General features: G+C 36.7%; 1 non-coding gene across 1 annotated transcript; it reads right to left on the reverse strand.

Annotated features, from left to right (window-relative positions):
- Positions 1-2,438: 2,438 nt before the first annotated feature.
- Positions 2,439-2,575, reverse strand: LOC114807264. Its single transcript, XR_003755315.1, has one exon. It is a non-coding gene; the product is annotated as a small nucleolar RNA SNORA7 (small nucleolar RNA).
- Between the last annotated feature and the right edge of the window lie 8,636 nt (positions 2,576-11,211).

Genomic DNA, 11,211 nt, shown 5'->3' on the forward strand with positions numbered 1-11,211 from the left:
AACAAACAATGATTATTTTTCTTGTTCAAAGTGATAATGGAACACTTAAAACTTATTCAAGTATGCTAGAAACCTTTGCTGTAGTACACTTCCAAGAGTTAATTTCAGTTTCTCATCTAGAAATGGGTAATGTAGCTCTTACTATTTATACTATATATGCAAACTATACATATATTTATGTATGTTTTTGTTGGCTTATATATATATTAATTCTATTTTATTTATTGAGTGCTTATTGTGTGCAGAACACGGTACTAAGCACTTGGAAAGTACCATTCGGCAACAAAATAGAGACAATCCCTACCCAACAACAGGCTCACAGTCTAGATATATGTTTTGTAATGATCATATTCTCCCTGAAGTCACCTTCAATTGTTTGGTGAAAGAAATTATCTAGAGAACACCTGGGGCTTTTATTTACTGTACTCATAGAATACTAGTCATAGGGCTGAAAGGGATCAAAGTTTTTGTGAGGTCCCTTAACTAAGGTAGATTGCTGTCTATTTTTTTTATTTTTTAAGAGATAAAGTCCTCATTACCTCTTGAGAATGGAGATCTTCTTCTTTATTTACAACTCATTCACATCACTCCTGTGAAAGCTTACTTCTTCTTCCTTGGTTCTCTGATGTCACTATCCACATTATAAGACTCTACTGGGAAACAGTCACCAGTTTATGCTTACCTTTTAGGCTTAATGACCTTAATTCTTTAAATTTTTTTCAAATAGGACCCAGTTTTTATACTTCAACATTTTTTGGTCATTATTTTGGAGCCCTTTCCTCTCCATTTATATTCATGTTGAATATGGATATTAAATAAGACAAAATACTACACTCGAGTTCAAAAAAATCAAGGTACTATTTTGCTCTTGTCCCTTCTGAATTTTATCATGGTATGGTGGGAAGCTTTTTGCCAAGGTACATCAAAATTTTACTTCTGTATTAAACAGTGTAATTAATAGTAATTATGGTACTCATTAAGCACTTACTATGTGCCAAGCATTGTACTGTACAAGCACTGAGATAGATACAAAATAATTAGGTCCCACAAAATGGGCTCACAGTCCAAGTTGGAAGGAGAATGGATATTTAATATCCATTTTATAGCTAAAGACACAAAGTCATGTCTATGCGTATCTGTGAATATCTATGTACACACCTTTAAATTATATAAGTTATTTATATTAAAGTGTGTTTCCTATTCTAGACTATACACTAATTGTGTAGAGGGAATGTGCCAACCAATTCTGATGTACTCTACTTTTCCAAGTGCTCAGTTCAGTGTTCTGCATGTAGTAAGCACTGAATGTATACCATTGATTATTGATTAAGGTTACACAGCAAGCAAGTTTCAGAAATTGGAGCCTGGGTTTTGTTTTTGTTTATTTTTTATGATATTTATTAATACTATTAATGATAATAATGTTGGTATTTGTTAAGCATTTATTAAGTGCCCCCAAGCACTGTTCTAAATGCTGGGGAAGATATAAAATAATCCGGTTGTCCCAGTTGGGGCTCACAGTCTTCATCCCCATTTGACAGATGAGGTAACTGAGTAACAGAGAAGTTAAGTGACTTGTCCAAGGTCACACAGCTGACAAGTGGCAGTCAGAATTAGAACCCATGACCTCTGACTCCCAAGCCTGTGCTCTTTCCACTAAGCCACGCTGCTTCTAAGCATCTGAGCTTCCATAACAGCCTTTTAGACCTTTCGAGTAGTGTGGGTCTTAAAGTCCACATTCTTTCTTCAGTCTTCCAAAGTATATGTAGGATATTTTCATTGTTTTCTGCCTCTTTAATTATAAATTAATTTTCAAAAAGCATACTAAATAGCAGAATTCAGTGACTCCTTTGAGTTCTGATTTGCCTGTGGAAACCTTGGCATGGAAAGATTGGAAGGAAAGGAAGAGAGAAATGTGTGGGGTTAAATTCTTCTGGCATTGCAGGTGATTTCTATTACAACTACAAAACTCCTGTGAAATCTAAGCTGATCATTTTCTGAGCAGACTATAGCCCAGATTTAAAAATTGAAGCAGCTCAGGGTTGACATTACATTGCCTGGTTTAGGCATGATGGTGCAAATGTGGAGACTTCTGTACGTAATTTTTGCATCTCTTCTAAGATTGATTGCTTTTACTGACTAAGCCCTCATTTCCTCTTTTCCCACTCCCATCTGCATTGGCCTTATTTGCTCCCTTTACTCACCCCTCTAGACTTTGAGGTCATTTGTCTCTTGTCTTATGCTGTCAATTCAACACCATGGACACATCTCTCCCAGAACTCCCCACCTCCATCTGCAATTATTCTGGTAGTGTTTCCATAGATTTTCTTGGTAAAAATAAGGAAATGGTTTACCATTGCCTCCTTCCACACAGTAAACTTGAGTCTCTGCCCTTGACTCTCTCCTGTGCAACAGCTGCCCAGCACAAGTGAGTTTTGACTTGTAGCAGATTGCCTTCCACTTCTAGCCACTGCTCAAGCTAGGAATGGAATGGATAGGCCTCTGCTTGACTCTTCCTCCCATAGACAGGACTGGTAGAGTACTGGAAACTCTCCAGGTGTGACCCTGATAGGGGATTGAGGTTACTGTAGGCAGGAAATGTCTCTACTAACTCTGTTATATTGTACTTTCCCAAGTGCTTACTACAGTGTTGTGCACACAGTAGGCACTCAATAAATACATTTGATTGATGGGTTTATAATTTCTTTAGTTTCATGGCTCATCCTACACAATTAAATGTCCAAGCTAAACAAGAATGTGCTTCAGAGGCCAGACTATATTATTTCTGTCTTTCTCTTCCTTTGCCTCTCTATCAATTTTCCTATCCTCTTCCTCTTGTTGCTTACAACTCTTCTCTCTTTCCTTATTTCTTTCAGTTTGAGCTCCCTGTTGAGTCTCTTCTTGAGGCTCTTCTTCCACAGAGTAATCTTTTCAAGGTTTGTGGACACTTTCTGTATTTTCAAGAACAGGCATCTTCAGTGAGGAATTACAATTATTTCAGCAATTTCCAGAGAAAGAAAGAAAGAACATGAATTAGCCAAAAGTAAGTACAGTCACATTCAAATTTAGAGTGAGAAAGAGGAAGACATTTCTTGAATGACACACCTAGCTTTATTCATATAAAAAACAGCATTTTATTTTCTGGTCAGTAATCTATAGAGAAAAATATATCTAGAAGATGGACCTTATAAAGGTTGAAAGCAATCCTTGTTAGTATGTTGACCAATTCCTGGATGGTGCAAGGATCTGGTTTTCTAGGATCCCAGAAGTTTATGTTTTTCTTCATATCAGGGCAGAAAGTAGAGCCATCTTTTCCACCTGACTGTCTCTGGCAGTAGCCAATATCTGACATTTAAAATAACGGAGACAACCCAATGCAAAGTCAGATGATTTTTTCCCTTTCTCTGTAGGAGAATGTCTCCTTTCCATTACAATTTCTGTTTTGCCTCCCCTGAGCTTCTGTAATTCTTCTCTGCAACAGTCTTGACCATATGGAACAGTGAAAAGTCATTTCCCATGGTGGCATAGTAAATGTGTTAAGGCCAGGTCAAATAGAGGCAGGAAATTTACCCAGTGGAGAACATCAGGGTCAAAAGAGTGAAAAATCAGTGTAAATTACCTGAAAATAGAGCAATCAATTCAGGAAAGGTGCAATGTGTGTTTCAAAAGTGAGCTGAAGGAATGTTCTTCATTACTCTGTTGCCTTGGCAACAGCCAATGCACTTTTCTCTCTGCATTGTATCTGCAGTGGGCATTTCAAAGGTCACCGTTAAATCTCCAGAAAGGTGCATGGTCCCTCTATAGTCAGCCTCTTTTCACTAAAAATGAAAGCAGAAGTGGTGATAGATAAACTGCTAGGAAAGGGTTGCTAAAGTCTTCCAATATTTTCTTCCCATTTTTTCAAGAGTTTTTCAACACTTGAAAAATATTAAGAATATATTTGCTAATGTAAGTTCAGAGAAATCGAAAAAAACTACATAACCTTGATGGCATGGGCATTTTAATCAAGGATATTTATCATTCACTTACCTTGTGGAGAGCACTGTAGGAGTAGTTTTATTAGTAGTTTCTCATCTTAAGTTTCCAAGTCTCAAGAGCACTGATCACATTGACTCATTCTGTTTCATATGTGTGCTACTCTGATTTTAAATTATTAAAGACTAATTGGAGTCTGTTCCATATAAATATGCTGAAGCCTTCATTATGGCAATTCTAATAAATGTTTCACCTTTTTTTTTCAGAACTTTTAGACTGTGAGCTCATTGTTGGGCAGAGATTGTCTCCATCTGCTGCTGAATTGTACATTTCAAGTGCTTAGTACAGTGATCTGCACACAGTAAGTGCTCAATAAATACAGTTGAATGAAAGAATAGAGCAAACGGTGGCCAACCAACCACCTTCCATGTCTTCAACTTCTGGCTCTTTGAATATGACTCCTAAATCGATCTCACCAGATCTCATCTCTAACTCCTCTGCAATTTTGCACTTATTCTTTAATCTACAATATCTCAACATGGACATCCCACTGACACCTTAAATTCAATGTTTAAAACAAAATGATTCATCTTGCCCTTGAAATCATCTCTTCTAATAAAACAACGAATCAATCGAATCACTCAGTAGTACATACTGAGTGATTACTGTGTACCAAGCACTGTACAATTTTTGCTTGGGAGAATACAATATAGTAGAGTGGTGGACACATTCCTGCCCACAAGAAGTTTATAATCTGAAGCCCCAACCTTGGCACTATCATTAAAGGCTTGCTCTACTTAAAATCTCGCTCTTGCAATGTCCTCTGTATTAAAATGCATCAGACCTCAGTTCTCCCCATCTTAAATCTATAATATCTTAAATCCTTTCTGATTAATGCTTCTTCTCCCCAGGATAATTCTTCCCATCTACTCCCTCTGTACCTCTGCATCACCTCTGCACTTTTTCACTCATTCATTCACTAATATTTATTGAGCAGTTACTGTGTGCAGAGCACTATAGTAAGCCCTTGGGAGACTACAATATAACAATAAACAGGCACATTCCCTGCCCACAACACCACAGTACCTGCCTCTGGTCGTTCACCACTAATAGAGGGAACAAGAACCACACATAAGTGCCGTTATCTGCAACTTTTAAAAATACATATTTTTGATTGTCAGAGTTCAAAAGGGATAGGGAGAATTATGTGTGGGGTGAAATTATATTAATAACATCTGTTATTCAATGCTGAATCTTTTGAAAGTTCAAAGCTTTGAAATTCTTTATATAACATTGCCTATTTTTACAGGTAGTAGCATCACCAAGAAGGGAGATATCAGGTGATTTTTACTTAGAATGAGCAAGATTATTCATCTGAAGCGCAACCACTTGTTTGCTCAGGCCCTTTACCTAACTGATAGAAATGAAGACTGACAGAGATGCAGTGAAATGTTTGGTAGTAGAACTTTAATATCATTCTTTTTAAGTGACACCAAAAGCAGGGAATTTTTAGCATCAGAAATTCTGAGTCTCCATGTAGCAGCAATTATAATAGTACATTCTATGTATGACTATTTCACATAGCAACAGTAACTAAGAAAAATCTGCAGGCTAAACCAAAAAATTCTGAGGTATTCAAGTTGCCTAGTAATGATTAACTGTGAACACATGCCTTGGTTCTTCCAATTAGAAAAACCTTAGTTGACTATAAAGAGAAATCGTTTCAAAAATACAATGTTTATGCTGTCTGATGATGTCTTAATTAAATTTGGAAAATTCTGTATTGTTTTGTGTCTTAAATCCAAATCAAACCAAGATTTACATTGCGCAGTTCTGTTAAATTGTGTTCCCTGTCAACTGGGGATCCCTACCTGTAAACTGAATAGTCAGCAACGTATGACATGTTTTTACAGGCATATAAATCTAATTAGAGAATGCTTGCACATTCATTCAATAGTATTTATTGAGCACTTACTAGGTGCAGAGCACTGTACTAAGTGCTTGGAATGTACGTTGCACATGTCCAATCCAGTTGCAAAACTGAGCCCCAATAATAATAGTAATAATAATAATAATGGTAATTGCTAAACTCTTACTCTGTGCCAGGCACTGTACTAAGTGTTGAGATGGATACAAGCGAATCCAGCTGGACATTGTGAGCCTCATGTGGGACAAAGACTGTCTCAATCCCCATTTTGCAAATGAGGTAACTGAGGCCCAGGGAAGTGAAGTGATTTGTGCAAAGTTACACAGCAGACAAGTGGCAGAACTGGTATTAGAACCTATAACCTTATAACTCCCAGGCCTGTGCTCTAGTCACTATGCCATGCTGCTTCTTTAGTGCACAAGTGACTTAATAATGATTCAGACTTCTCACAGTAAATCTATCAGTAACCTAAATTGATAACCCTCTGAGGAAACCATTTCTGTAGCATCTGACTAGCATTTACAAACCACTGTCAAGTAGAGCACATCTTTAGTCTGAAAAACATGTCAAATCTATGATTGGGGATGATATTCTAGTATGCTGCTTCTTTTGAAGGAAAAATGCAACTTCTGAGTAACTTTCTGAGAACAGGTGTTGAGGCTCGGCCTGCTGATGGTTCTTGGATGGCTTTCACTCTGTGACCTTTTATCCCAGTTCAGCTCCCCCACTCAATCTGAAACAGGCTCAGACTCATCAGATCTGGCATGGTAAATTGGAAAAAAGTAACAGTAGTAAGAAAGTTTTGAGCTTTGATAGTGGCTAAAGGGAAGCTGATGTATATGGTTGGGGAAGGAAGGAATATTGGGAGTGTTAGTTACTCTAACTCACAGACAACCTTACCTCTACATCCATCTCTGATTGCTTGTGTCTTTGAGGTCTTGAAATCACAAGATCATTAGTGAATTTTTCAATTTTCAGTCTAGAGTAACAGGGAATATTGTTTGAGATTTGTAGTAAATATTGCTCTATGTCTATTCCACAGTAGCATAGTTTCAATTAAATGGATGCTATTTTAAAGGGTTCTTATTTGCAGGATATTGTGTAGAATTTCTCTGTTGACAATTCCTAAATTTGCATTCCAATGCAAGTTAATTCACTGCTAACAACACCATTATTAAGCCCATAACTTTGATATAGAGAAACAGCATGGCTTAGTAGCAAGTGCCCGGGCTTGAGAGTCAGAGGTTGTGGGTTCTAATTCCAGCTCCTACACTTGTCTGCTATGTGACTTTGGGCAAGTCATTTCACTTCTCTGTGCCTCAGTTACCTCATCTGCAAAATGGGGATTAAGGCTTTGAGCCCCATGTGGGACAACCTGATTACCTTGTATCTACCCCAGTGCTAAGAACACAGTACTTGGCACATAGTAAGTGCTTAACAAATACCATCATCATTATTATATTGTAAGTGCTCAATAAATAAGAGTGAATGAATGAAGAAATTAATGAGGGAGTTCTTGAGTCCTTTCTTTCTTTCAACCCACATAGTGTCAGTCATTACAACCACTCCTCTCTTGTTTCATATCTCCAGAATCTGCTCCTTTTCCTCCATTCAAACTGCAACCAGGCTGATACAAATACTTATCATCAACCAACCTGGCTATTGCATCAGCTTCCTCATCCTCCCCTTCAGCCTCTCTCCCTTCTCAAGTCCACACTTCATTCTGCTATAAGACAATTTTTCTAAAGCATCATTCTTATAACCATGTCTTTCACTTGTACACTGGTTACCCATTCCTCTATGAATCAAGCTGAAATTCCTGACTATTGACCTAAAGCCTCTCAATCAGCTCTCATATTTCTATTTCTCTCACTCTTTTTCCATTCCAGCTGATAGTTCACACATTTCACTCCTTTCAAGCCAGCCTAGTCACTGTGCCTCATTCTCATCTCTCTTGAAACTGATTTCTTGCTTTACCCTTGCTTCTGCTTAGAACTACCTACCCCTTCAGTCTGGCAGATCACTTCTTGTCCCCATCTTCAGAAACTCCCCCCAAGAGCCCTTTCACTCACCTAATCACTCATCTACTCACTTCACATCTCCCCCCACTGCTAATTCACCACTTCTGTGTCACCTAAGAATTTAGGTTGCTAAATCCATCTGCAATCCACTGAGCATTATGCAAATATATTTAAACTTTGTTTCTTCCACCTTACCTGTAATTTATTTAAAATAAAGAGGATATAAATAAACTGTAGATATTTCAAGGAAGACTTGAAAATAAAGAAATGGAAAATTGATCTTATCAGGAAATCACTGCATTAGATTGTTTTATGAAGAATTTTCTGAGGATCCTGACCAGTATTTTCATGTCCACAGAGGTCTCAACAAGAAGAATTGAATATTAATTTTAAACAGGAGAGCTTTGGTAGAACTGGAGAAAATAACATAACTACATGGGTTTTTAAATATTGGAATAGGCTACCAAAGCATGCAGTTTCTATTCCTAGAGATCTTTAAGACAAAAGTAGGAAACAGTCTTGTTCATAGTTCAACCACTGTCTTGCCAGGTGGCAGGGAATAGGATCAAATTATCTCTCAAGATCCCTTTTGGCTTTATTAATTTTAGTTCTATTCAGAGGAATTTATAACTCCATAGTGGGTTATTAGAGAAGGAAAGAATTCAGCAAGATGCATTCCTAACTATGAGGATAGATACGTCAAATATCTGGAATTCAAATAAATAATTTGTGAGCTTTGGTTAGCAAATTCCTTGAGTCTATTTTTTGTTGTTTCACATGTCTCTAACAGGCTTTGGTTGAATTCAGCTTTATTATTCTGTGACTGTTTATTTCATTGCCAAGTAAACTTGTCATTTGTTACATCACAAATAACTTATTTTTATTAGAAAAAATTTCCCACAGCAAGGTGCAATGAAAAGTGACATGCAATATATAAAGTAAAAGCAAAAGGGAAATACTTAGAAGTGCAGGATCATGAATAAAATACAGAATAAATCTTCAAAAATATATTACTGAAATCAATTTTTAAAAGATTAAACCAAATAAAATAAAAACTTTGAACTGTATTTTTACAACACAAAATTACACTGGGTCTGTTTTTACCCGTGCCTGTTTACTATGATCAAAAATTAAAATAAATTGGACTAGAAGAAAATGTCTATGTAAACTGCTTCACTACTTCAAATCATGTAACCTTAGGGGCTTTGTTGGTGATGATTGATTGATTGTCCACCTGTCACATATTATCAACAGAAAATAAAATTGGTGAGCATCAAGTATATTTTTGAGTAAAGTGACTGAAATTTAAATCTTGGAAATGTAAGAGATATTTCTCTAACCTTTTCATTTTGAAACATGCACAAGGTTTCAGATAAAGGATACATCACACTTCCTGCAGTACTAGGCCAACTTCTCAGTTACAGATATCATTTTAATTGCATCAAACTTGGTAAGAAATAGCTTGGGGAGGTATGTGAAATAGTATGCAAAACTCCTTGAATACATTTTGTCAATGTCTTCTTAGCCCACTTTTATTTTTATTTTTATATTTTTTATGGTTCTAAATGCAGGAGGAATATCTTGATTTTTGGCTCTATAATTGCTTTGGAAGACCAGTCCTTTGTCCAATTTGAAGTACTCCTTATTCCTCAATAAAGCAGGGTCATGAAAATATATAATACCAGTCTTTAAAGTAGCCTGGCAAATAGCTTTAATCATTTTCCAGACTCTTTTTTTCTAGCCCACTATCTATTCAATAGCACAATATATGTCATATGTATGTTTTACTCAAAAAAGTTGAAATATGAAATGCCATAATGGAAACAACAGTGAAATAGAACTCAATGAGATAAAAAAAAGTCATTCAAAAGAGAACCCTATCCATCCCATCCCAAATGGTAGGATTATATCCCTTTTTGTAAGGATCTAGATAGTATTACCCTTTGCTGGTGGCAAGTGTCTATAGACATACCAAAGTTTCTGTGCCTTTTCACCTAGTACCAGAAATAATGAAATCTTGTCAACACTGCAATCAGTATTTCAGTGGTCACTCGTCTGATGACACCTTTGAAAAATCACCAAAATGTTGGATTTGTTTTTGCTCTCAGGCACTCCATCCTTGTCTAAGTGGGCTGACACTGAGCTGCATGGTCTAACTAAGTTGTCTCTAATAATACATCATAGGCAGGAATACTTATAATGCACCACAGACTTGAGAGGAACATACAACAGAATGTTTTATGATTTTGTGAATGAGAAAGAGGGAAGAGGAATCAGGACATGATGAAGGTGGCATTGACATTTAAAAAAAATTCTAAGTTCTTCAGCTAATAATCACATAATCACCAGGGACCCTAGTAATAATATTTTTTTAAATTATTTTCTAGCTTGCTGTGTGCTCAGCTCTGGAAAAATATGTGTGAGAATTAGTTCCTTATCTTCAAGCACCTTGTAATCTAAGAAAGAAGTGAGGATCCGTTGGTGATGGACACAAAAGAAAAGGTGAAACCATAAAATGTAGAAAGAGTAACATAGGACAACAACTACTTAGAAAACTCAGGGTGCTTGGCTCCACAGAACCATCTTTTACAGGGTGCAAAAAGGGCATGAGTCAGCCCCATGACACCTGGGAAATGCACTTTCTCCTTTCTCTTGGCAATTCCTTGTCAACATTCAACAGGACCTTTTATATGTCTTGAACACACACATAGCTCTCACCAGTACTAACAGTAATGCATCTCACGAGTAGTTTCACCAGACGTTCATTGCCCAGTTGCTGTAGTGATGATACTTCAACCAAAATGACCCAAATTTTGGTGTTTATATAGTTAGAAGGAAAGGGAGAGGAAACCTTACCCTACCCACCATATAGTCATAATAGACTGTACAAGAAAAACATCCAGTAAAATTAAAGCCAACTTAGGTTGTCAAAACTAATAGAAAAATATAAAATATGATGAAAATAATCATCAGAATTCTATGTGATAATGTAAGCAACTGTCCTGAAAGAGGCAGGCAAACTGGCTGGGAATTGGTAATCAGGGAGGGGTTAGATCTTTTCAATCAATAAATGATATTTATGATATCCTTTGGTGTGCAGAAGCTCCTGAAAGAATGCAAAAAAAGTAGCAGTCTCAGTCCTCAAGGAGTTTTCACTCTAGAAAGAGAGAGAGAGAGAGAGAAAGAGAAAGAAATGAGAGATTCTTTACAAATACAAATACGACTGTAAGCTGCAAGTTCCTGCTGGAAGGGAATGTGTTCACTAACCATCTTGTATTGTACTCTTCC

The sequence above is a fragment of the Ornithorhynchus anatinus genome, chromosome X1 (assembly GCF_004115215.2).
Source record: "Ornithorhynchus anatinus isolate Pmale09 chromosome X1, mOrnAna1.pri.v4, whole genome shotgun sequence".
Classification (NCBI taxonomy): Eukaryota; Metazoa; Chordata; class Mammalia; order Monotremata; family Ornithorhynchidae; genus Ornithorhynchus; species Ornithorhynchus anatinus.